The 27,594-nt window shown below is 41.2% G+C and overlaps 1 protein-coding gene across 4 annotated transcripts in view; it reads right to left on the bottom strand.

Annotated features, from left to right (window-relative positions):
• Positions 1-27,594, bottom strand: part of PHACTR2 (phosphatase and actin regulator 2) — a 233,044-nt gene that overhangs the window by 172,386 nt on the left and 33,064 nt on the right. The gene's annotated exons all lie outside the window — the stretch shown is intronic.

Consider the following 27,594-nt stretch of genomic DNA (forward strand, 5'->3'; position numbering starts at 1 on the left):
GTTATGACATTAGAATCCGGGGACAGCATAATTCTGAGTTTTCTGCATTTTCTCAGATATAGTGAAAAAATTTACAATGGCCTCATTTGACCTATGCATGACACAATGAATTCACAGCACAGTAAGACTCTACAGGGTTTTTACTTTGACAAGTTTTGTTTTAAAAACAGTTCTTAGTGTGATTATACACCCAGGTTGAAAAGCAATTCATTTATTTAGCATTTCTTTTTGCCACGGGAATTTCTAGTGACAAACCACTTGTAAATTATTTATAATCTAGTCTTCCAGTTCAACAGGCTTCTAAGTATTTTTTGTTTTCTAGTGTAATTTTAGGTTTTCCTATAGGGTTGAGGTTCTGTTATTGTTTAATCAAAATACTTTATTTATATCAGTACTGGGACAGAAATGTTTTCTTAAAAGAAAAGTTGAATTTCTCAGTGATTATGCCCTGATATTTTTAACCCCAGTATTTCACTTCTGTCACAAACTTTTGAGCATATATCACTCTATTGGTTTAAAAAAAAAATGATATTTTTAAAAAAATACTTGGATTCCATAAAACTGTAATCACTGTGGCTCCCATACCTCATCTACTGTACTTGTCCTGATTAAGAAGGCCAACTACCCAGAGTGACTGTCATCAATAGAAAATCTAGGGCAAACAACTTTTTTTTAAAGAGAGGAATTAGGGAAATGCAAAATATAAAAGAGAGAAAACACATTATAAAGTCTGAGATTTTGGTAAGGAGTAGCTAAGAAGTGTCATTTGTTGGCAGTGCACATTGAATAATATGAATATATTTATAATAGCTTTGTACACAGTTCAAAATGTGTCTCTGATTATCTTTATTAGTACAGTCAGTCCCCAAAATACAAATGGATTGTATTGCAAAAGTTTGTTTTGTTGGTCATTTGAAAAACACTTTTCTCATAAACAATGATTGCTGTTCCAAGGACAGACCATTAAACACTACTTAACTTGGATGATTTATTATAAGATCCACAATCTCTTACACACAATTGCAAAATGCAGAAAGTCCTGAAAAATCTTAAGGTGCTTCCCCCCTCCCTCCAAGTTTGGCCCCAACATGCATCTGTGTCCCAACGTGAGTTGAAGTGATAGGAGATTATTTAAAATCTTTACTTATCTCAGAGTAAATAATCATGTTTTGCTACATAAATGTTAATGTTATAGCTTACGGGAATCTATTCAGATCCTGCTGGTGACGATATGTAATATATAGTATATACATTATATTACCTTTCTAAAATGCAAAATTTCTGAATTCTGAAACACACCAGAACCCAAGGGTTTCAGATGAGGGACTGGGGTCCTTCCGTACATTTTTGCCACTTGAAAGGATAGAAAATGATCCTTTCTACTGCTTTGCCACCAGACCCATTCCTTATTTAGGAACTCACTCGCTCTCTCTTCACCAGCTAAGTACCCGACCCTCTCTAACTATTGATGATGTAAGAGGTAAACATGGGATGGGCAACATAGAAAGAGGCCTAAAATAATGAAACTAATGTTGAGTGTCTATTAGGGAATCAGGATATTTAAAAACTGCATAAATCGCCATGGGCACATCTGCTTCATGTCTCCCTGCATTCGCCACCAGCACCACCACTGTCCCTACCTGGCATGAGAAGAAGGCAATGTAACAATGAAAAACCACAGTGAGTGGAACACTTTCCTCAAGCTCCAGTGAGAATCCACTCCCTCCCTTGATTTAATTCAGACCCACAATTAAAATGCTCTTGTTGGGGAATTCCTGAATATAAATGTTCACCAGGCCCTTTCTAATTGTCCCAGAGACGTTATGCGGCACAGTAGCAGCATCAATAAGCTTAATGTTCAAAATCGTGTTTTAAATATGTGTTTAATTCCCATTTTTATTAGCTTCCCATATCTATATTCCTCAGCTGTCTTAGAATCAGACTAAATTTGTTTGAGACCAATGGTAATTTGGAGCACCTGTATCCAAAATACCCTCAGTGTTATCCTACCTATAGAAAGAAGGCTACAACCTGTCACCATCTGAGTTTTTTAAGGATAGTTTGCCGGGGTTAGTCGTAAGGTGTATGTAACTCCAGGTCTGACAAGCTGAGAGCAAGGGCAAGGCCACCAGTAGTGTCCAGTGCCTTCAAATGTATCAGCAAGCACCTGGTGATAACCTGGCCATTGTCATATCTTTCTCCAAAAAACTATTAGCAACCTTCTTGCTCTCAATGTCAAAGGAGAAGAGAATGTCTTGGCATCCTAGAAAAGTTCTGTTTATTTCATGTTATTTCTTAACTTTTCCATGAGACGCTTTCACACGTGGGGGACACAGGGAAGAGCTGGTGGCAATCATGCACTGCCTTTTTTTTTTGACTAAAATCTGAGCCCAGGTGGACCAACAGCAGTTCCAATGGATGCTGTGGAGAAAAGAAAGAGGCAGAAACACTTTTCCAAGAGGTGTAGCAACTCCAGAATCTCAGGCTAAAAATATAATGATTTGGCTTTCAGGGGACCAACCAGGATCCTTCTCTACAACCTTAGACTCTGTTCCTTAGAAAGGAAAAATTAAAAGAATAAATGGCCCAAGTAATTACATTGCTTGACCCCGTTGATCTCTTGAATACCCAGATCAGCCTAACAGACCTTCTCACTCTCAGATTCTTCCAAAGAAACAAAGAAGTGCTGGAATATTGACTACCAATTAGGAAGTAGTCAAGCTCACTCCCAGTTCCTTTGGGAACAGATTCTGCTGTAAATCTGTTCTGAAAAGATTTTGGCCACTGCTTTTACAAGAGCAGCTACCGGATACAGATAGTTTCAATGAGCAAAGTGCTTGGATTTATAACTCTCCTAAGTACTAAACCAAATCCCGGAACTATTAAAAAAAAAATTCACTGGAGGAAATCTTGCAACTGAGAGTATTTCCAGGAAAATATGGACCAAAAAAAAAAAGAACAAAACACACAAACATATATACACACACACATACATTCATTGAACGTTCTATTATCTGGATTTTAGGATGATACTTACTTGACATGCCTGTTTTTAATTATTTCTAACCATTGTCATTTAGAGATTTCTCTTGTGGTGTCAGAGGGCAGGAGAGGTCTCCTAATTACTCATTAAAGTTTGCTTCTCTTCCCCTGTACGCTATCCTTAGATTATGTCTTCTAGTCACACAGACTCAAATAGCATCTTAATGCAGAGGCCATGAAACATTTCAGCACACCTGGAGCTTTGCCTGACGTCTAGACCTTAATGAAGTTGTGGCCATCAGACACAGTCCTCTGACATGTTTGGACTTTCGGTCAAGGTGGTTTGGTGAGTCCTTGCTTGGGCACCACTCTTCTGCTCCAAACACACAGCGACGATAGGTAAAATATTAAATAGGTAAGTCACAGTTGGGCTTGAAAAGCTAGATAACCGCTTCTATGAATTAGAAAGGAGCCAAAAGCTTTTTTTTTTGGAGCCAAAAGCTTTTGAGCTTTCGACTGAGCACTGACTGACGCTTCTACTGAGGCCTGTTGTGATCAAGGTGCTTTGTGGTGGAGGCTGGAGCCTGGAGGCCAGGTGCTCGGTTCCTTTGTGGGGAGGAGTTTAAGAGCTCCATCTGAGGAAGGCGGCATCAGAGCCTGGCTGAGGCTCTGCTTGAATAAATGGGGCTCCCTGACACAAGAAAGGAAATTGAAAGAAAAAAAAAAAGGCTGTTCACCTATTTCCAAAAGCCATGGCTTTATAAAGCCTAGATGGGGTAGGGGGAGGATAAATCCTTCCAACCAAGAATGGACTAAGCTTCATGCAGGCTCCCTCAATACTAGGTTGGAATATCCCCCTGAAAACAGCAGGAGCCCCAGGATGTCTTTTGGAGACAGGACTCTAGATTGGAGGACCAGAGGGAGAAGGTGTAGGCAACTCCAAACCATAAAACTATTAGAGAGGGAGAGAGGCAGAGAGTCCAAACCAAACCAAAGAAGCAAACAAAAAAGACCTTAAGCTCAAAATGAATGCGCAAGCTGAATTCCAAAATTGTTTCAGATCGCTAATATTTAAAGGGCAAGTAAACAAATAGCCAATAAAACACGATTTCAATCTTGATGATGTCACATCATAGAAGTATCTCATAAAGATTTTTAATAACTAGGGTTACCAAAGAGATCAGTGAAGGCAAGACATCTATTAAAAACAAATATAAAAATATGAAATAAAAAAGGTGGACATGAAACAAGAATAGATGGATATGGAAAATAACTCAAAGAAAATTGTGGACATGAAAGAGAGAGATGACATTTAGACTGACATCAGCTTCTCACTAGTAATCATAGACACCAGAAGACAAGATGCTGCCCTTAAATATTATTTCTGAAGGGAAGCTAAATTCTGAGTCTATAAATCAAAGCAGAATGATATATGCTTACTATTATCCAAATCAATTTATTTACCACTTGAAGGACTTTTAAAAATAGTTTTCAGTAACTTTACATACACTTCATTATGGCCAATGCTCAAAAAATTATTCATTGAGTCAGCAACAATACAACCGGGTCACCATAACGGACAGGAAGGCGCCTTTGTCTGATTTGGTGCTGAGCAATTGGCAAAAGAGAGCGTCTGACTCCATCCATCGGCTAGAAGTGGGGCCTGTTGCTTACAGGGCAGTTACAGTTGCTTGTGGGTGAGTCTACGATTATAAAACCAGCAAACAAAGGGAAAAACTGGTTCACAGAACGTGCTCCAGGATTATACAGCCTGAACAAATTCTCTCCACAAGCCATCACTTAGTTGAAAGCATGATGGGTACCCACCCCAATTAGATAGCATGTTCCCCTCAACTGACAGATGGCTGGGAGGTGCATGCTGGCTTGATTGAGGGAAGCTGGTCACCCAAACTCACATAGGCGATTGTCTCTAGCAGGCTTTAAGAAAATGTCAGACTACTGTTTTCTAAGGTGAGCAATCAATTGGCAGTCTAAGCAATCTGGTCTGCTAACATGATCATTTGGTCAGGCCAGACTTTGAAAGCTCTAGGCAAGGCATATGCTCTCAATTTTCCCAAATCCCCACCACTCTCTATTGTCTTACATTGAGTCACACATACCTATATGACCTGCCTGGCTCCTGAAAGCATTTGTGCCCAAGTCAGCAGAATGGACTGATGACCTCTCGAATCCCTTCCAGACTCATGGCTCTATAAAGAAAGGGTGTAATGTTTTACTTATCTGGATAGCAAGGAAAGGGAAAAGGTTTAGACTAGGTCTTTTCGAGCTATTTCTACAGGCTGGCAACGGCAATACCACTTTGTAACCAAAAAAAGTTCCTTCATGGGATGCGTTGCTGGGATTCATCAAACAAGGTATCTTGGGCTCTGAATGACTTAAATGGCTAAACATTTCTTGAGTAACAGGATGTTTCTTAACTTGGATAATTCCTTGTCAAACATGAATTGATTACCCCTGCTACAATATGCAATCCCCGAAAGCAGGGAACCTTCATAACTCTGAGAACACACCTACGTGCTCAGCAGTTGTTTTTACAATGACACCTGACCGGATAAATGATGCATGGATAAATAAACAAACATGTGGTCCAGGCAAGGCCCATTCTTCATTTCAGCCATTCCGAATTTCACCAACTGGAGAATCCATCATGCCTAAAAAGTACTGGTTACGTTGTCACCCATTCATCAATTTTCACCTGATGTCCTTAAATAGCCCAAAGAAAATTTAGTTTCCTTCTACAAAAGTACACTTTGCCATCTATTAGTAAATAATGGGTAAGTCCTAATACTTATTTAGCTTTCAGATGAATTGGAGAAATGATTCTTTTTCACCATGCTGCTTATATCTCCTTCTCCAGCCACTCCCTGAAGAAAGAAGTGGAGGCTCCCTGAGTTTTGCACATTAACTCAGGACACCTACAGCAACGTGCTGAGTACACAAGAGGTCGTCAGTACATGGCTGGCTGATTTAACTGGGGGCTAAGTGCTCAGACTTTGCCCACTAAGACCATTTTCCTCAGGGAGTGAGGGATTAGATCTTATCTATTAATTATCAGGGAGGAATTTCATGTGCTTACTATTCACACAGCTAAACTTGGCACAGGTAGCAGTGAGCAATACCAGCCATCTACCATGTTTCCTTGAAAATAAGACCTAGCCGGACAATCAGCTCTAATGCGTCTTTTGGAACAAAAATTAATATAAGACCCAGTCTTATTTTACTATAATATAAGACCGGGTCTAATATAATGTAATATAATACCCGGACTTATATTAATTTTTGCTCCAAAAGATGCATTAGAGCTGATTGTCCGGCTGGGTCTTATTTTCAGGGAAACACTGTAAATGGTTCTCCAAAGACTTGTGAGGACCAGAGCAAACATCTAGCTACTGTCTTTGAAGGAATATAAGGCCCCGTGATTCCTCCAAGACAGTTGTAGCAAAGTTTCTGGGAGCCATGAGGGACAAAAGAGATAAACATTTGCTTCTGATATGAAGAGCAAGACAAGGAAAGGTGCTGGATAACAACCAGGACTTAACCAGGTTCTAATATCACAGCAGGGAAATGGGCCAAGATAGGGGAGCCCATGAGGTTGTTCTTAAGAGCAGTAATTATCCATCCTATGGCTGCTTCCTCTACCTGATTCACAGTTTCGCTTTTGATTTGCTTTTCTCGTTGTCTTTTCATCTGTACTAGCTTCCTGCTGCCACTGTAATAAATCACCACAAATTTAGTGGCTGATAACAACCTACGCTTATTCTTATAGTTCTAGAGGACAGAAATCTGAAATGAGGCTTACGGGGCTAACATCAAGGTGTCCGCAGAGCTGAATTCCTTCTGGAGGCTCCAGGGGAGAATCCATTCCTTGTCTCTTCCAGCTTCTAGAAGCAGCTGGCATTCCTTGGCTGGTAGCCATAGCACTCCAATTTCCATTTCTGCTGTCACATTGCGTCTTCCTCTTCTAACCTTCCTGCCTGTCATTTAGAAGGACCCTTGTGATTACACTGAGCTCAAAAGAATAGTACAGGATAATTTCCCCCACTCAAGATCCTTAACTTCATCACATCTGTAAAGCCCCCTTTGCCATGTAAAGTCACATATTCACAAGTTCTGGAAATTAGGATGTGGACCTCATTGAGGGGCATTATTCAGCCCACTACATCTTAACAAACTATGTGTCATCAAGCAAGTCATCTTAATAAAAATTCTCTCTCCCTGGGAACTGCTCAAAGATAGCCACGTCCCCGTGGGGGCACCTGAGGTCTTGAGTGTTGGGTAATAGGTAGAAAATATGGTAGGTGGTGGGAAGTGTATTAGAAGAGGCACCAGTCATGGGATCTGCGCAGGTAATTAAAGAGTATTTAGCAGAAGAAAAGAGTAGAAGAACTGTAAAGAAGAATGTCAATATAATGGGCTTAGGGGACTTCCAAGAATCTAACTACATATGGCATTCAAAAAGCTGGGTCCAGGATGCCCCTGAGGCCACCACCAAAGTGTTTAGGCTAATCTTGGATTAAGAATTTAAAAACCTTTTAGGAAGGACACAGATGAAACTACGTGTTGTGTGGGGGAGGATGGGGGCATCAAATCCCCCAACCTCTGTATCACTGGCTCCCCATCAGGAAATACAGACAGCAGAAGAGAAATCTATGAGTCAGAACTCTGCAAAGATGTAATAAGATGCAATACATCTTATTCTGACCTTGTATGCCCACACGTGGTGTGTGGATTGTAGGAAGTAGGGATTTCACTTTATTTTTTAGGAAGACCTACAGGTAGAGGATGATACTCACCCTGGATAAAAGAAATCATATTTAACCATTTAATGAAAATGCATGAGGACTTCACTACTTCCCTGGAGGCCAGTATTATGTTGTGGTGCAACTATTCAAGGTGAAAAAGCAAAGCTACTGAAGTACCCTTGACCTCCACATCACTCCTTAAAGGAGGGAACAGCAATCAGCTCCTAAGTGCATGTCTTTCATTTCTGGGAGGCTAGGGTGAGTAACTGTCTTCCTGGAAGTCATTCCTGTTCCTCTTCTACAATGGGATTTCCTGAGATAAAAATGAATGTGCTCTTCCACAGTATGGAGAGTGAGAACACAGCGGGGAAAACATATGCCAAGAGTAGAATGAAAGATCCGGAGTCTAGAGCAGAATGACACGGCCTTGATATGGAAACCAGGGGCAAAAGCAAAGGAAGGAAGGAAGCAGGAGTGAGAGCAGCTCTGACAGCGATAGGATTTGGTGGTGCAGGACACAGGACAGAGACAGAAAGGGTGTGGGCCCGCGGAGTGAGTTCACAGGACTTGTAGCAAGTCCACAAGGTCGGATGCTGTGATTCTTAGAGAGAGATCTGGTTTTTCTATAGAAAAACCATTCACTTGCTGAAAACCGACTACATTATCCACTCAGAAACGTTTGCTGTAAATGTCTATTACTGATCCTCTGATACAAACACAAATAAGATGGTCTTTTTGCTAATGAAGCCCAAGTAAATGGGAGCTTCTGCAATGGGAATAACCACCAAGAGGTAAACCTTCTGAGAAAGGATGACAAGCTTCATTAGCCACCCTCAACTTGGAAAATGGAACATATGCTAAAAAGACTCGGTATCAAGACTGCGAGAACACAGGGCATAGTGTGATATGAAGATCTGTTTTGCTGGGGACAGGGAGGTATTTTCCACGGCCAATTTTGCAGAACCGATGATCAAGATTCAGTTACCATTTGCACAGTGCTCTAAAGTATCCGGAATTCATTTGAGATAGTTAAATTACTTAATAAGTTTGATGACTACTAAACTGTGTCAATTTTATATCACCTCTGCAAACAGGCTAGTTCTCAAATATGCTCTTATTCTTTAAAGCACTATTCTAAGAGCCCCCAGTAGCTATTGCTTATATAAGAAAAACTTTGAACCATGGAAAAACTTAAAAGGACTCTGACAGGAACAAGCTCTTCTCTGACTCTACCTATAACCCACCTACTCATAGACAGGAAGCGAGTAGGAAAAGGTTACCGAATTAACATTAAAATAGTAACATCAGCATGCAATGATTCACCAGTGTGTTTCTCTTCAGAGGGCTAAATTAAGTAGAACATTCTGGCAACATTTCTTTTCTTTATTCTAACAGCATTCTTTCTCTCTTCAAACACAACAACCAAACAAACACTAGTCCTTTTCATGGAAGGCTTCACTGGGGACTAGAAGTAATGGAGGGCTCTGTTGCCTCGAAATTTAGGTAACATTTTTAATTTTTACAATTTAAAATGTGAATTGAAATGAAATACGGGGCATGGAACTTCCAGGTAACATCCATTTATCAAGGCATTCTACAACATTTGCTTCAGGCACATCCTAAGGCTTACTCTGTGAACGTCTGAATTAAAAATATGTTAGCTCATCAGTCATTTGAGTCTGGAAACATTTAAATAATTAAGCTCCAAACCCAGACAGCAGCATAGAATGCTCATGACCCTGGAGATGTCCCGGGCCTTGCGTGCTCTGCTCACCAGATCAAAAAACTACCCCCGAGCCAAGTAAATGTGGCATAAAACCCTCCCTCCACCTAGTGAGTGTGGCACAAACCCTTCCACTTCTGGTTCATGCTGAATAAAGCTAGACTATCCGGAGCCTATCACCTGCACACCTTCCTTTACCTAATTAGCCTTTAGTGAATCATTTGACATACTTACCTCAGTTCATATATATTTTAGTGACCATCATCTAATTGGACTTCCTAATGAGCAACATCATTCCTTGCCCATCTATATTTTGCATCAAATGTGTCACACCTCACGAAGGTTGCTAAATGTGATCGTACTACACGAGTCTAAAATTGGCTTGTTTCTAAAACCTGACTTGAAAAGGGAACAGAAACACGAGTGACTTCAGGAAGCTGTGCGTTAATCATCCAATCATTGTGTAACAGTCTTCCTTTCAGAACTCCTTCCCTCAGCTGATGTGTTTGCAATACAAGCTGACACAGCTCACACGAGCTGACTGGAAGAAGAGCCCCTCCAGTGTCCGACGACGTCCCCACAGACCCGATTCACCCCGGCTCACCCCACTGACAGTCTGGTTAATGAGGGTGAAGCTGGGCCAAGTGCTTTGTAGTGGTTCCAGCACAGTCTTCGTGCACAGCAGCAGGCGCCAAGCCCTGCATGCCCAGAAGCGCAGGCTGCTGGCTCCACACCAGTTGATGGCAAGCTCCAGAGGATGCCCACACGCCGGCCAACTCAGTCTCACCAAGGCCAACGCTGAGGCAGAAGCCCAGGCTTGCTCCCTGGACGGTAATCAAGTTGAGGGCTTTCCCTATTTCACTTCCTTGGAGGCAGCTGCGACACCCCGTTTTCACTTAGAAGAGAATTAGTGGCGTTCAATCTATGCCAACCCCAGCGTATTGTTTCCAAATTCTACCAGCATAGTTGTACGGACTTTAAACGCAAGTAATTAAACTTTAATGACTTTTCAGGTGAACGGCTGTCAAAAACACACATATATTTTACAATTTCATTCAAGCCACAGTCACAGAGCACAGACACAGGCTGGGCACTGAGCAGTGAGGGGGACTGCACAGTGAACAGGCCGCTGCTCTGAGATGCCACATTAGGTGTAGAGAGCAGAAAAGTGCACGTGTACAGATGGAAGTCCACGCCCCATATGCCTGAATATTCAGAAGTTATAAAATCAAGCTAACAAACTACTAACTAAACGATGCCCTATCCTCCAAACTGAACAAATACACCTTTATAACGACCGGGAACATGGCTGCCCTGGAAGCCGGCTTCTGGCACGAGGCCCACGCTTCTCTGACCATCCTCAGGTCTGTCCCACACTGTGAGAGCTGCACACTGGGCCCAGGTCCACATGCACTTTCTGTCAACACAGCCACCCCTCGGCTTTCCCGGCACTGCTGGGGTACAGTCTGCCCACACCCTCACAGAGATGAGTCTAGGGAAGCAGCCCAGGCAGGCCCTGGATGTGGTCTGAGGGCTGTTTGGACCGGGAATTCCAGGACCCCAGGAACCCAAGGTATGGCCCAGGACAGGGGGTCTGGGCTCCAGGCAGCACATTCCCTGCCCTGTGACAGAGAGGTGACCACAGGAGGCCCAAGTGGAGCCCAAGGCAGGGTCTCCTTGGGCCTGAGTGTAAGGGCAGCACCGGGACCATCCGCTGTCTGCAGAGGCGTCCTCTGAGAAGTCCTGAATCCCAAGGACCTTTCCGGCCTTGGGTCGGAGGCCCATGGAGGTCCCTGCTGTGTCCTGTCTGCTTCCTGAACTTACACTCCCTCTGGTCTGCGGCTGCACTGTGCCCCATTCATGCGGCTCTTGGGCATTTGGAAACAAACATTCTGCACTCTCACATAACTCTGGGCTGGGGAAAAGCTGCCTCAGTGCCCTCCTGGTCTCACAAGCTCATTCTCTGCTCTGGTGCCACACTGTGGGGCAAGGAAGTGGGTGACACGCTCAGGCTAGCGGCCTGGAACATCATGCAGATGTTTCTTTTTCTTTCTCAATGTGCTTGATGCAGGGTCATTCCAGAGAGTCCTCAATGTGTCTGGGTCTGCCTGTCTCCATGCTTATCCTCGAGCAATTCTTTTATCTCATGCCAGGCCTAGGCTTTTGAAACCCAAAAGCCAAGAATTGGCTTCACTGTTCTCTGCATTCTGCTCTGTCACCATTTCCTAAGGAAGTGAATGAGGAATGCCCCAGCTGCCTGGGCTAAACGAGGCACAAAGAATTACAGGAAGAAAATCTGTTAATATTTCCAAATGATGTCTCAATAACATACATAAAATTACTGTAAGAAGTGCTGTCATTCATATACAAATCTAATTATACTGGCCCACTCTCAGTGGGATATAAATGTAGAGTTTTTCTGGTAGTGGGTGTTCCATTTCATTTATGGTCTCAGCCAATCCACATAGTGACAAGCGCATGCAATGGCAAGATGGCCCTCTGGGCTTGGGGGACAGGAAGAGACCGCACAACAGAGCAAATTAATCCACCCACACGAAGACATCATAATGGACCGTTCTGTGACCTGAATTTCCTCACCCCAGTAACTTCAGCTAATAAGACACAAGGCTTTTCTTTCTTTGATCTTCAGATATAACATGTAAGACAGCTTGTTCCTGTTACTAAATAAAAAAAATAAACAAACGAGAAAATAAATCCCATTTGAAAGTCAAGCTCCTGGAGTGATATTTAAACCTAAAAAGCTTACTGAATGGTCTTTACTTGGTGGTATTTCCTTCCTTTCTTTCCTTCAATAGCACCCACTTGTGATTGCAAATGCCTATGGACCTTGCAATCCAGAATACTGTAATTAGCTTTCCAACACTGATTTGATATTAAATCACATAAATAACATGGGGGAGGTGAAACGCTAGGTTCTTCTCGATTAGTGTCTTAAAATAACCAGACGTAAGCCACACGCTGATAGACCTTTGATCCAAAAGTACATTGGAAGTTGAAGACTGGCATTGTCCTCGGAACAATCAGAGTGACTTGTGTTAAAACCAGGATGTTTGTATGAATGTGGATCCTTCAGCTCATGGTGCTGAGTTCCTGAAAGGCATCCAGCTGCAGTATGTTTAAAGTTTTAGTATCTCCCCAAATACAGGAAAGGTATCATAATAAAAATCAGTTTTATTGGAAAAAAAACCCTATAGATTTTAATGACTGTAAGACGACCCCAAATTCCAGTTCTTATGTAAATTAAATTTACTTTCAAATAAATACATGTTGTTCAATCACTATGCACTGGCAAAGTAATCCATTTTAAACTCCTGTTACCATGAATTTTAATGACTGAGCACAGATTATAGTGACTATACTATTCTGTAATAAACTCAGCCTGGGCATGGTTATTATATTTCTAAATACACTGTTAGGTTAGGTTACAATCATTTTGTTTAGAAAATTTCCATTTACTTTTATAAGTGAGATTTGTCTGTCATTTTCCCTTCTGGCTTTAAAATGGGCTGGGGTGCGTTTCATCATTTTCTGTAATATGAAACAGTTTGTGTAGTATTGGTGTCGTGTCATGGGCTAAATTGTGTTTCCCAAATTCCTATGTTGAAGCTCGAACCTCCAGTACCTTCGAATCTGACTATATTTGGTAGTTGGATCTTTAAAGTGATTAAGTTAAAACAAAGGCCCTTAGGGTGAGCCCTAGTCCAACCTGGCTGGTGTCCTTTCAAGAAAAGGAAATTTGAACACACACAGAGACACCAGGGGTGCTCACTCACACAGGAGAGACCATGTGAGGACACACGAAAGCAGCCATCTCGGCAAGCCAAAGAGGCCTTAGAAGAAACGTAACCCTTGATCTTGGACTTCCAGCTTCCAGAAGTGTGAGAAAATAAATTTCTATTAAGCCATCCAATCTGTGGTTATTGCAGCCTGAGCAAAGAAAAAAAAAAATACAATTAGAATGACTTGTTGCTTGAATACTGAGTTGAACTCACTAGTAGTGCAAAATCTTTCGGGTCTGGTGAAACATTTTCATCATTGATTCAAATTAGCCAATGATTATAGGACTTTGCAATTTTCTATTTCTTCTTGAGCCAGTTTTGGTAAGTTACATTTTTTTAGGAACATGTACATTTAATCTATTTTCAAGGTTATAGAAATCAAATTGTTTAAATATCCTCTTGTTATCTTTCAATGCCTACAACCTTTATAGGTCTGTTCCTTTTCCATTTCTAATAGTGTTTATTTTTGTTTTTCTTCTCTCTTTCATGGATATTTCCAGGTGTGTCATTTCCATAGAACAAACTTTTGGCTTTGTTGATCCTCATGTATTTGTTTTTGTTTCATTAATTTTTACATTTATCTTTATTATTTCCTTCCTCTGCTTTCTTTGGGTTGATTCTAGGAAAGCCTTACTCTGAAGACTGACATTGGGACATCTCATGTAAATTAGTGGTTTTCAAACCCTGCTCTGCAAGACCCTGTGATATTCCTTGGTGGTGTCTCAAAGATTATCTGACTCTCAGTGAGAAAGGTCAGTTATTTTAATCAAAGTAGCTCTATTTTGATCAGTTTTAATGTAGGACTCCCATAAAATTTGGGGGGAGAATGTTTGCATTTTCTAAAAATGAAAATGTTTTTAAAAATTTGAAGACTACTGAAGGGCTGGGCCAATGAGGTCTATTTCTCCCAAATCATATGACATTAGTACTTATAGACACACATATTTCTATTGACAATGTGAGTTACTAAGTACCAATTTAAAGCTAGGAAAATCTCTCCACATTTGTCAATGCCAGAACCCTTCTAAATTGGGATCCTGTAATTCTACCTACACTTATAAGATCAATGATCGTAAGTATAAAATAATTTAGATCTTTCACTGCCAGTAATGTTTAGAATTTGTGCTGACTGAGTAATGGACTAAATTTTTACTTTTAATAACCCTTCAAGTAGAGTTCCTATGGAATAGATGAAAGAATAGTGTTTCTCAATTTCAAAACAACTTTCTTGCTTTCAAATATTTCATTCGATTGTTGAATATTTCCATGAACTAGCATCCCGGCTTTTTGTAAACAGGCTCCAGACTTAATCTTTTAATTTAGTCTTGCATGAGCTGCGAACAGGTTTTTGGTACAATTATTCCATTATAGATCACAGCCATAAACCATTTCATGTTACTGAGAGATGAGTTAAGAATAACGTCAGGTTCTATTTTTCTAGCATAAAACTTTGGATAGCATTAATTCACATAATATGTGCCTTTGAGTCCATGAACAGAAATAATTCATGAACTTACCTATATGACTGGGCATAAATAGTCTATAAATGTTTCTTTAATGTCTGTATCACATTCATTGTCCAAAAATAAAGCGTGGTTTCTTACAAAAATAATTAAAAACTCAATTGCTATAGAACAGGACTGAGTCTCAGTTACACCTCTCTCTCTCTCTCTCTCTCTCTCTCTCTCTCTCCTTGCAGCTAAGTAATTTGATTTAAAATTTAGAATAATTATCATGTCTTGCCACCATGGCAAATAGATGATTATCTGTCTTCATGCAGATGGTGTGGATTTCACAAACCAGAAGCAGTTAATTAGCTGAAACTGCTAGCTAATTATCATCAGGAAAAAGTGACTCAACAATAACAAAAATTTCAATTGCTGATTTAGACAATCTTTACTATCATAACACATGGTGCTAAAAATCATTGAATATGTGCCTACTTTCCGAACTTTTGAGAAAGAGTTCAGCTAAGGCTGCACGATGCACCCATGCCAGGTTCACTCAGAGTCACACATACTGTGGTTCCTTTGAGCTGTGTGGCCTATTGGTACTATTTCCCTTGAAATAATCCAAAATAAAAACTTCTCTTCCACGTTATATGATGTAGAAGGCCCAGGCCTCACCCCAGCACATTACAATATGTTTCCAAGTTACATGTTTTGTTTTAAAGAAAAAAATAACCTGTTTCTTCTATGATAGCATAGCAACCCCAGCTTAAATCCCCAGCTGCTGGGCTCATACATGCCCCCTAACATTCAGGGAAACATTAATTCCCTGGCCAAATCAACATTTGAAACAAATTACCTAAGAAGTCTCATTCTTCCATGTCATTGTGAGGTGTTTGGGGGACAGTCATTCATGCAGTTCATTCACTCACGAACATTTTTTTGAGCACCGATGGACTTTGCCAAGTCCATTAATAAGCAGTACTCCCAAGACGACACCATCAGCCTCCTGTATTTCTCCCTGAGTCACAGGGCACTCGTGTTGTATCCTGCTTGGTAAGAGGCTCTCGCAACTCTGGTTCTGAATTCAATTGAGCCCTCCTTAAGCCCTAGGTTAACAGTAAATCTGGTCGCCTACTTCCAATGTGTTGTCCCTGTCCTGTCTGCTCTCTCTGTTTCTACTTTGCACAGAGATTTTGCCTGAGATAAATCAATCTTACCCTGCGAGTCAAAGTTGGCTTCCAAAACCCCGTCCTGGTGGCTGGAATCCTGCGCCAATGGACAGACCTGCTTCCGGACACTCCGGAGCTGGGTTTCCACCCCCCCACCCCCCCACCCCCCCACCCCCCCACCCCCCCACCCCCCCCACCCCGGTCCAGATTCCCCTTCACTGTGCTCTTGGTGCAGATGACGTTTCCACCCAGCTGAGTCCCTCTTTCAGTCCCAGCAGCCTGTTCCCTCGGTGTGCAGGCTGAGTGCTAAGCCCTGCCATAACTGCTGATTGCATTGTCATGTGCTTCCCCTGCTGAAGTTATGACAGGAAATCCTAGGGGCGGGTGGGGCTTCCTTTATCTGGGCAAGACAAATCAGGCTCTTCATAGCTAAAGGAGAATGCCAGCATCTCTCCCACCGTGGCTCCTAGCCGTACATTCTTCTCTCCGCTGGTGCTTGAGTTCTAATCTTTATTACCTGGGCATTACTCTGGTCCCTAAGCGGCTAACTTCTGCCCCTAATTCAGCCACTCCCTCTAACTCTATACTCATCCCCCATGAGAGCAGTGGCAAATCATCATCCAGCCTGACAGTCACTGGGCAAGGTTTTGTTAATGAAGAGATCACTGTGCCAACAGACAAGGCACATGGGCGTATTTCTTACATCATGCAGTAGAAACTGACCAAGGTTTGTTGAATAACCGCATCAAACCCTATACATCATTTGATCCCCCTGAGGTCTTCTTCCAGGATGAAATTCTGCCTTAGGGTCCCCAGGGAATGCCATTAAGCAAAGCTGCCATGACTCAAGGTAACGCGATGCCTGACTTAAATCAGATACTGCTTGTTCCATTCTTTACCATTTTTCCTCCAGAACTGAGGCCACTTGATCTTCCCTTGAAGTAGCAACTGGGACCAGTTCTTGCTGTACAATGGAGGGATTCAGACACCTAGTCCAACACTCTGAGATTCCACATCAAGCCACTTTTCCACTGATCTCTGTTCATATCGGAGTCTCCAATTTTTGTCCCAGCTACTCCTTATCGCTTTGATTCCAAGAGCTGATCCATCTGGACCCCAATTCTAATCATTGGCTCCTAAGGCTTTGCTGGATTACCTGCCTACCAGTGTATTTTTCCAGAACTGGTAGTTCAATTTTGCAAGTTCCCCCACCCAAAAGCTTTGAAGCTTAGTCTGGACACATATGTACTAAGCACATGCTAGATGCAAAACAATCATTGGTTGATTGAAAAATACTTGGACTACCTTAATAAGTGTCAGGCAGCACACCCAGAGAGGGACCTCGAGTAACCAGAATTCCTTCAAAGGAGGTCTTCCATGTTTCTGAGGGTTCTAGAGGGCAGGGACTGTGTCTTACTGATCACCATTCCTTCTCTGCCTACCACCACACCCGGCACTCAGAGCATTCTTAATAAGAATTTAATAAAGGAGTGGATTTACAAATGGCAGCTGAGGCTCTTCTACCCACTGGCAGACTAGCTCCCTGAAGATGCCTGTCTCCCTACCTGCCTATTACCTCTGAGTACCTCCTGCGTCAGGATTTCCCACTGCTTTGCTCTAACGAACTGCCCTGACTCCTTACTACCTCCTGTGAGAAGCGTTATGCTGAAGGGAAAGAAAACTAATCTTCATTGACCTCATACTATCCGCTAGTCTCTTAGCATGTGTGACTTCATTTAAGGCACATTACAATCTCCTTGAGGTCAAGAACCATGTCTTTTAAAATTTTGTATCCATCGCACTGAGCTCTGGTGTTTGAAATGTATTAAGGTTCAAATTCAATAAACACTGGTTGAAAGAGTGAATGAAGTTGTATGGCCAGGTCTAAACCTACTGCTATTTAGTTTAGTTCATGCTCTTGCCATTGTGACACACTGCCTTCCAATCAAGACAGAGGTGACTTACAGCTCTGGTAGTTCTCGATTCTTTGGTATTCGTATTCTATAGTTCTTGCCTTACTTTTGTGATTGAGCAAAGTACCAACATTTCATTGTGTCACCTGGCAACTTTAGGGTAAACCTTGGGAGGGTAAACCAATGTTCTACCAACCTCAAAACTGAGAAAGGGATTGTGTTTTCTCTGTAGATGTTTCTGTGCCAAAGACAATCTGAGGACAGCTGCTAGCATGCATTTCTGTAATCCATCTCCATGTGGTATGAAAAGTGCTTTCGTTAACTAAACCTCTGTTACTAAAAAATATTGAATCTCAATTCACAGAGGTGGAAAGAATTGTGGAGGAGGGCTCCTTATTGCTCCTGTGAATCACGGTGAAGTCACTGGTACCGAAGTGGCCCAGATTCTGGCTCTTATGGCATAAAGAGCTGATACATAATTACTATTCAAAGACAGGAACAGAAATTTACTAACTCCTAAATCCTCTGAGACATTTCCATACCTAAAACAGAAAGACCCAGTATGGTGCTTCTAATTCAAGCATGTGAATATTGACCGCACGTTTTAAGCGCATCAGAGTTTGAAATTAAAGTCTACCTGTGCAAACGATTATTTATATATATTCGTATACTTCAATTCTTTGTAGACTTTCCTCTTTCAATACAGCTGAATCTTTCAACACAATCTGGGCAAAGCCATCGATTTTCCTAGGGCCTTTCTTCCACTGATGAATACATTAAAAACCTATTTAAGCGGAATAAAATATTTTTCTCTGGCTAAATAATTGGGAAAGCTGGACACTGCCACATTTTAACAAGCAGTTTTGGATCTTGCTCTTATCCCTTAATGTTGTATTGTAAGCACATTCCCATGTCATTAAAACTGTTCATAAATATGAATAATACTTTACAATTTCTATGATTTACTTATTCATTGCCCTATTCTGGCATACGAAGGTTGTTTCACAGTTTTACCTCCACTTCAAGTCCTCTCATCATTCTGGGCCACTTCACCATTCCTGTGGGTGACCATCCAGCACCCCAGCCTCTCGATTACGTGAACTTCTCATGTTTGTGACCTTTACCATCACCTTCCTTCAGCCACTCACACTATGAGCTTTTTCCACCACAGCAATGGTACCCCCTCTAACACATGTTAATTCCGTCATGTTACTGTTGGACCACAATCTCTTATATTTCCAATTATCTTATTTAATTACCTCTTTGATATTTCCAGACCCATGATTCCTCCTTTTTACTTATCTATCACCTCCAGTCTTCCCTTCCCTCCCTATGCAGTTTAAATCCTAGAGTCCACACTTCACCACTCTCAGTCCATCTACTGTCCTTCAGATGCACCAGCCTGAACAAAGAAACAAACTCTGTGAATCCAACAGTCCACCTTTTTCACACCTTCCCCTGAGCTGCTGGGAAAACCCACACAAGCCATGGAGGTCATGCCTCTCTTACTGTGTTTCCCCGAAGATAAGACTTAGCTGGACAATCAGCTCTAATGCGTCTTGTGAAGCAAAAATTAATATAAGACCTGGTCTTATTTTACTATAAGATTGGGTATAGTATAATATAATATAATATAATATAATATAATATAATATAATATAATATAATATATATTGTAATATAATAATATCAGATCTTATATTAATTTTTGCTCCAAAAGACGCATTACAGCTGATTGTCCAGCTAGGTCTTATTTTTGGGGAAACACGGTATTCAAGGTACCTGGTGGCTCTAAACTGCTCAGCAATTCTCTTAAGTATCCACAATTAATTCTCTCTTCCGTGATCATTTCAAACTTTCTCTAGCAAACTGCCACTCTCCCCACAGCCCTTAACAAAAGAATTGTCTTCCTACCTCACAGAAGAAACGGAAGCCACCAGAGAACTCCTGCTTTCCTGCCTAATCACACCATGGTGGGCAGCCTTTTCCAATGGTCCCTGTTGGTCCCCCACTTCCTGGTATTCACCCTCCTGTGTAATCCCCTCCCTTTGAACATGGGCTGGAGCAAGTGACTCCCTTAGAAGGAACAGGCTCCAGGGGCATCACTTCTGAGATGAGGTTACACAAAGACTAGGACTTTCATCTTGTTTACTTTCTTGCTTTCTCTCTGGCTCCCTCTGCCATGCTGTGACGAGGCCCAAGTGGCAAGAAACTGAGGGTGGCCTACTGAACAACTGCCAGTGTCCTCAGTGCAACAGCTCACAAAACTCAGAATCCTGCCAACAACCTTGTGAGTGCGCGTGGAAGTACATCCTTCCTGAGTGGAGTGTGGGAATGACTACAGCCCTGGCACATATCTTGACGAACCTATGAGCCATTCTGAGAACCCAGCTTTGCCTAGATATGCCTACATTCCTGACCTACGTAAATAACCAATGCATTGTTTTAAGCAGCTACATTTAGGGTAATTTGTTATACAGCAATAGATAATGAATACATGGACCCATTCATCCTTCCTGACATTCCTCTCGTTGCAGTAGCAATGGAGCTTCTCCTCCCATCAGAAGCAGATCCCACTATCAGTAGAAGGGAGCCTTTCCCCTCTCATCCTCCAAGGTCTTAACGAGTCCCTCACAAACAAACCTCTCTTCCAAGATCTTGCCTGACTTGTGGGCTCCTTACTCCTTCTCATAACCCTTGTGCACGTGCCTCTTTCCTTATCTTCCTTTGCCCTGAGCAGGCAGGAGGAGCCAGGCAAATCCTGATCATTGTTTTATCCTCGGTTCCTACCATCATCCTTGGAACATAGAAGGCCCTTGATAATAACACGAATGTATCGTGAATGGATATTAAAAACATTTTTTGGAGGCAGTCGCATAACATTTTTGGGTGTTGGTTAGTATTAGCATCCCCTCCTTGAAATGGTAATAATAATGAAAATCTAGTTAAAAACTACACAAATAACAGCGTCATTTGCTGAAATTGGTGTTTTTGCTGGGTTTTGTTGTTGTTTTCTACTAAAGACTCACCTTCCCCACCCCCAAATGAAAATATTTTCCTTCCTTCAACCAGGACCTCCCTGAGCCAATAAGGCTCTTTGAAGCAAAAATTTTTAAAAGATGCCTTTTCCTCTTGGCAGCTTGCCCAACTTGGCAAGCAGTGTACAGGCCGGTTGTCAGGCCGTACTCTCTCGTGGCCAATGCTCTTGCGCAATGAACAACCTACACATCCTTGCATTGTTATCCTGCTCAACCCTTCTCACAGGGAACGCCTAGGGCCGGGTATTTACTCCATTGAAGAAAGTCAAGAGTCCACATAAGTTGAATTCAACTAAATTATCCAGGAGGGAGGGGGCAGATTGAGGATGATGCCTGGCATTGAAAAGGGGGACCAAGTAAATCTGGCTGTGACTTCCCTACCCTAGACTGTGAGCCTGGCAGGTCTGGGGGCTCACCTCCAGCAGCCACGGGACCCCACACATCTCTGCAATGTTCGGGGGAGGAGCAACAGCACCAGTAACCACAAAGGGCAGAGAAAGAGGCCCCTTCCCCAGGGTGTGTGCACTGCTGCTGATATAACAACCCACAAGAGGGCAAGAGGCCTGGCAAGACGACTGATGGTGGCAGTCTCACCAGGGTCAGCAAATAAATGAGGGATGGACCAGACTTACATTAATTTACAAAGATAAATAGTGAGATCTTACTTGCACAGTCTATTACATCGTAACACTGAATCTATATCCCCATTTCCTTCAGCGTTCCTCACTTGCATCCCTTGTTTCTGGCTGCATGTATGAAAGCTTTGCTGACGCTCTGATGATTTCATATTTAAGGTACATAAATGGGTGCTTCATGGCTCTCCTGCATCTCTCCTCTCTCAAATTTTCCCCCTATCTATTATACGATTGCCATTTTAATATCTTACAAACATGACTTTTCAGGATATCACTCTGGTACTCAAACATTTTCAATGGCTCCCCACTGATTAGAGGCTGGAGTTCAAAGTCTTAGCCTGTGGTTCAAGGCCCTTGCCCAGCAGAGTCTGAAGATATCTGCTTGGCTCCATCCTTCCTTCCCCTAACCTGTGACTCCAGCCAAACTGAAAATTCACCTGGAACTTTCTCATCTCTCAGTGCCTCTATCCAGACCATTTCTTCTAGTTGGGTTTTTTCCCACACTTTTTTTTTTTTAATCAAAATCTTACACAACCTTTAACACATGAACAGTTAACACATTAACATTAAAATTTTTCCTATCTCCCAAAGCCTTTCCTAACTCCTTTTACCCTACGGTCCTTTTCTCATCTTTCATGTTGTTTGTGATTGTAATTTCATGTCCCTGTTATGCAAGATTTTATTTCAAAATGCTGATGCCCTTACTGTGAGTTTGTAGGGGCAGGAACCAGACCATGTTGTCTAATTTGTAGTGTCCCCCACATTGCTTAGCATAGGATTTGCACAAAAACAAACAAACAAAAAAGACTGATTGATTGATTTTTCCTTTGACCAGGAGAGCCACTATAACAAAATTCTTGGTGGACTTAAAATATGACTTTTTAAATCAAAAATTATTTTTACATTCCATTCAACTTCTCAAAACAAAAGTTCACCGAACTAGAAAGTTTAATCACAAACTCTGAAATGTTCATCTTAAAATTAAAGGACTGAAATATATAACCTGACATAGAAGTTTTTTTGCTCTGTGTGTATGTGTGTGTGTGTGTGTGTGGGGTATAGCATTTTAAATGGAGTATATTTATAATATAAGTTGCGTCATTCATACAAAATTTGAACCTCCTCAAAGAATTTTAGGTTAACGTAAAAAAGAACAAATATTACTTCTTGCAACATATGTTTTAAAACTGAAAAGCTAAATATTGGAAATAAACCTTTCACTCGATGCCCTTTTGGATAGTAATGAACGCTACTCCAAAAGTTAATAAATTTAAAATCTGTTAAGCATTTTGTTTTCTTATATTTTTAAACACAGGTTTCCTTTGAATGAATTCAAGTCGGCAAACTTCCTTTTTCAGGAATAGAAAATTATGCTGTGACTTGTAAAATATGTAACCCAAAAATGCAGGAGAGGAGAGCCCTTCCAAGCTATGTCACAAGAGCCCAGTGTCAAGCGAGCACAACAGCATCTCTCACAAGTTGCCCCCTGGGCATTTGTATGACTCAAAGGAAACCGAGGGATTCCGGCTTCCATTGCAAATCCTATCACAAACAGTAATCTAAAGTGAGGACACCAAGTTTGAAGATGCTCCAAATTTCTAGCCAAGATAAAGAAAAACCCTACGGACATATACGTTATAACATCTATGTTAGCGCTGTTGGCCATCAGTTTAAAAGGCATTCAAGTTAGCCAAGGGCATTGGCTTTCTTTGACATATCTCGTTCCAGAAATATGGTTATGCTCTATTAGCTGGAAACAGCAACTCTTAAAAAGTTTCTAAAAACTTTCTGAACATTTGTTCACAGACTGTTTTTTTCTAAATTGAAAACAAATGTCCACTTAGAAAGACTTAATGTATTTAAGAATCAATTGTATTCTGAAAACAATTTACCCCAAGAGGAACTGGATTTTTATTTAATAAAACAGTCCGATAGTGGTTTTAATAGATTGAAAGATAAATAAACATTAAGTAGTTTAACAACAACAACAACAATTCATCTAATATTGCTTCTCAAGGACTGTAGTACTTTGCAAGAGAAAAAATTCAAGCCACACATTTATAGGTACATGTGTCCTTTGAAGAGAAGCTATTAAGTGCAAATAGTCTGTGTCTGACAAGACGTTTGCTGATCAGTGTAACCACTACTCCATCTAGTGCTCAAACTGCAAACAACAGCTAGGGAGAGATTTTTCTCCAAGTCCGTCTTTCTGAATGCCATTTTGTAAATTGGTGTTTTAAAAGCAGTTTTTTACCAGTAATATAAAAAAAACCCAGATTGTTTATAAATAAACTATTTGCTACTATAATATTTCCCAGGGTATTAGGAAATTAATACCTGGCGCTTATAAAATGTCATACAAACTATTTAATTAAAAAAAAAACAACACACAGATAAAGCTAGGAATATGGTAACCAACTTACTTTTTAAAGACTTTTTTTTTTTTTTAATTTTAAGTTATACTTTTCACTCCAGGATTTCAGTTGTATTCTTTTTAAATATCTCTTTATTGATATACTCTAATTGATGTGACATACCTTCCTTCAATTCTTTTTTCTTTAAGATTTTATTGGGGAAGGGGGACAGGACTTTATTGGGGAACAGTGTGCACTTCCAAGACTTTTCTCCAAGTCAAGTTGTTGTCCTTTCAATCTTAGCTGTGGAGGGTGCCATTCAGCTTCAAGTTGTTGTTCTTTCAGTGTTAGTTGTGGAGGGCGCAGCTCAGCTCAAGGTCCAGTTGCCGCGGCTAGTTGCCCGGAGCATAGCCCACCATCTCTTGTGGGAGTCGAGGAATCCAACTGGCAACCTTGTGGTTGAGAGGACGCACTCCAACCAACTGAGCCATCTGGGAGGCAGCTCAGCTCAAGGTGCCATGTTCAACCTTAGTTGCAGGGGGCGCTGCCCACCTTCCCTTGCGGAAGTCAAGGAATCGAACTGGCAACCTTGTGGTTGAGAGCCCACTGGCCCATGTGGGAATCGAACTAGCAGCCTTCGGAGTTAGGTGCATGGAGCTCTAACCGCCTGAGCCACCAGGCCGGCCCCTTAAAGACTTTTTATAAAAGAAAAAGTTAAGATATCTCATTGAATCATGAACTGTGGCTAGGAGTCATGACATTCAAAGACTATACAAAAAATGGGGGGAATAATTAGCAGATATAAAGTCAAACATAAAAATATCAATATACATGCAAAAAATCATTTATTGACTGGAAATGTTTTAGGAGTTATCAAGGACTATTTGTTTATTTGCCTAACTATAGCTCTTAATTATGTTCTAAATGGATATTTTGATATAACTAACTAGCCAAGTAAATATTGAGAAATCTAATCTGACAGTCTTTTCTAGCCATTCTGCATAGATAAAGAAAAATCTGGCCAAATTTCACAGGTCCCTATTAAAAGTGTTAATTTTCATATTTGGGAAGGGAGGTTTGTGTTTTTTTTAACACCATTCTATTAGTGAAAAAACAAATGGCAGAAGGCCAGCTGATAGAGTTAGAATTGAAATGAAGTATCTGTAGGAGACAGTACCTCATCATTTGTGGTTTTTTTCAATATTGCTATTAAGTCGGTCCTGATTTGTTTGGAAAATATTTACATCAAACCTTCAATGTAATGAACTCTAGGAGCTGCTGCTTTTTTAATGTCCTCAAAAGAACATAAAAATATTTTGAAAATTCAAACATGTCCTCCAGAATCATTTTATGACTATTTGTCAAATGACTCAACCTAAGGAAAGTACAGGTATTCAGAAAAAGAAATTTCAAGTAAACTCAGTGTCTCTCCTGAGTAGAAGAATAAGGCAGCTTTAATTTTAAAAATATAATTGAATTCTATGGGAGCTAGTAGGTTGAGAGATATAAAACCCATTCGTGGAGCTAAGAGAAGATACTTTAAACATAAACATTTACGGGCGCCGCCCCGGTGGCTCAGGCAGTTGGAGCTCCATGCTCCTAACTCCGAAGGCTGCTAGTTCGATTCCCACATGGGCCAGTGAGCTCTCAACCACAAGGTTGCCAGTTCGATTCCTTGACTCCCGCAAGGGAAGGTGGGCAGCACCCCCTGCAACTAAGATTGAACACGGCATCTTGAGCTGAGCTGCCACTGAGCTCCCAGATGGTTCAGTTGGTTGGAGCACGTCCTCTCAATCACAGGGTTCTGCCAGTTCGACTCCCGCAAGGGATGGTGGGCTGTGCGCCCTGCAACTAGCAACGGCAACTGGACCTGGAGCTGAGCTGCGCCCTCCACAACTAAGACTGAAAGGACAACAACTAGACTTGGAGAAAAGTCCTGGAGGTGCACACTCTTCCCCAATAAAGTCCTGTTCCCCTTCCCCAATAAAATCTTTAAAAAAAAAAAAAAAAAGACACAAAAAACAAAAAACATTTACTGTCGTGTGGAGGATAGACACTAAGGTGACATACCTGATATCCCACCTCCTGACGTGCATGCCTTTGTGTAATCCCCTAGTCTTGAGTGCGAATGGGACCTGTGACTTGCTTTCAGCCAATGGACTGTGGCAAAGTGGATGGGATATTACATCACGATTATGTTACATTGGGTAAGACTGTTTTAGCAGATTAGAGCGAGAGACTCTCCTTCCTGGCTTAATGAAGGGAGCAGCCATGTTGAAGGAGTATAGCAAAAAGCTGAGGCCCTCAGCCATACAGCTCTAGGAAGTGGAGTCTGCCAACAAGCTGAATGAGTTGAGAGGCAGACGCTGCCCCAGTCAAGCCTCCGGATGAGAACACAGCCTGTCTGACATCCTGACTGCAGCTGGAGAGACCTGAGCAGAGATCCCAGTTGAGTTGTGTCCAAGCTCCAGAACCTGACTTTCAGAAACTGACTTGTTTTAGCTACTAAGTTTGTGATAAGTTTTCACGCAGCAATAGAAAACTAATACAAGTAGTTTATTAAATAAAATTCACAATTCCAAAAATAGCTACTAAGAACTAGACCCAGCTCTGGGCCTGACAGAGTGTAGGCCCAGAGAGTGAAGCTAAATGGATGTGCTATGTCCTCTACAAAGATCAGAAAGGTAGATAAAAGTTTAATGCACAGTTCCAAGAATATCATAATCTATTTGTGGAAAAATGGACATGTAATTAACTACAAGCAGTAATTAAAATAAATGCAAATGCAGGTACAAATAATATGATTGGCTGCAGAGAAAAGAGTCTGTTATCAATAGCAATCTTTGCAAGCTACAGAAAACCAAAACGAAAAATAATTAGCAAAAAAAAGGGAGGGAGGATGAATTCATTGATTCACAAAACTGAAATCTGGAGGCCGGGCTGACCTCAGGCTTAGTTGCATTCATTCTCAAGACTCAGAAATTATCTAGGCTCTTCCCTCATAAGTGTGTCACTTTCACACTTGGGCAGGCTCCTCCCTGTTGACAAATATGACCACAAGTGTCATAGTATACCCTCTGGGTACTATTTCCATGGAATACAGAAGAAAATTCTCTTCCATGCACCCCAGTGAAAGTCTCCATGCATCTAACTGGCCTGAGATGGATCATGTAAACACACTCCAACCAAGCTCCACACTAAGGATGACTGGCCAAAGCCAATTAGAGCCCAGCCCTGGAGTAAAGAATGGATCATTCCTTCTAAGCCACATGGAGGATAATGCTGCATAGAGTTGGTTTCCCCACAGGAAAATCTTAGGGTTACTGGTGGAGGTCAAAGGAAATCAATGCTCAGGTGGTCACCAACAGATGTTGACCATAGGGCTCTACTAATTCTGAGTGGGAAGGTCATAAATGTAATATGTAATGAAATACATACAACATAAAAGGAAATTATACATATACCTGAGTGAAGGATATATGAGAACACTATGTACTAGGTTTCCACTAGTTTTGTAAGTATAAAATTATTTCAAATTAGAAAGTCAAAAATATTTCATTTTATACTCTGGATTAGATATGACAAAGATGGAACTTCCACAGACTAAAGAAATTAGGTTTTTGAAATGTGATAATGAAAAATAGATTTGTAGCTGTAAGATTTGTGAATTTCAAAAGAAAATATGCCACATTTGGAGCCTAAAATCAATCTCCATAAGAATATCTCTCTCTCTTAGAAAAAAAAAAAATATGTGATTGGAATACAG

The sequence above is a fragment of the Rhinolophus sinicus genome, chromosome 2 (genome assembly GCF_057876585.1).
Source record: "Rhinolophus sinicus isolate RSI-liver-muscle chromosome 2, RSI-T2T, whole genome shotgun sequence".
NCBI lineage: Eukaryota > Metazoa > Chordata > Mammalia > Chiroptera > Rhinolophidae > Rhinolophus > Rhinolophus sinicus.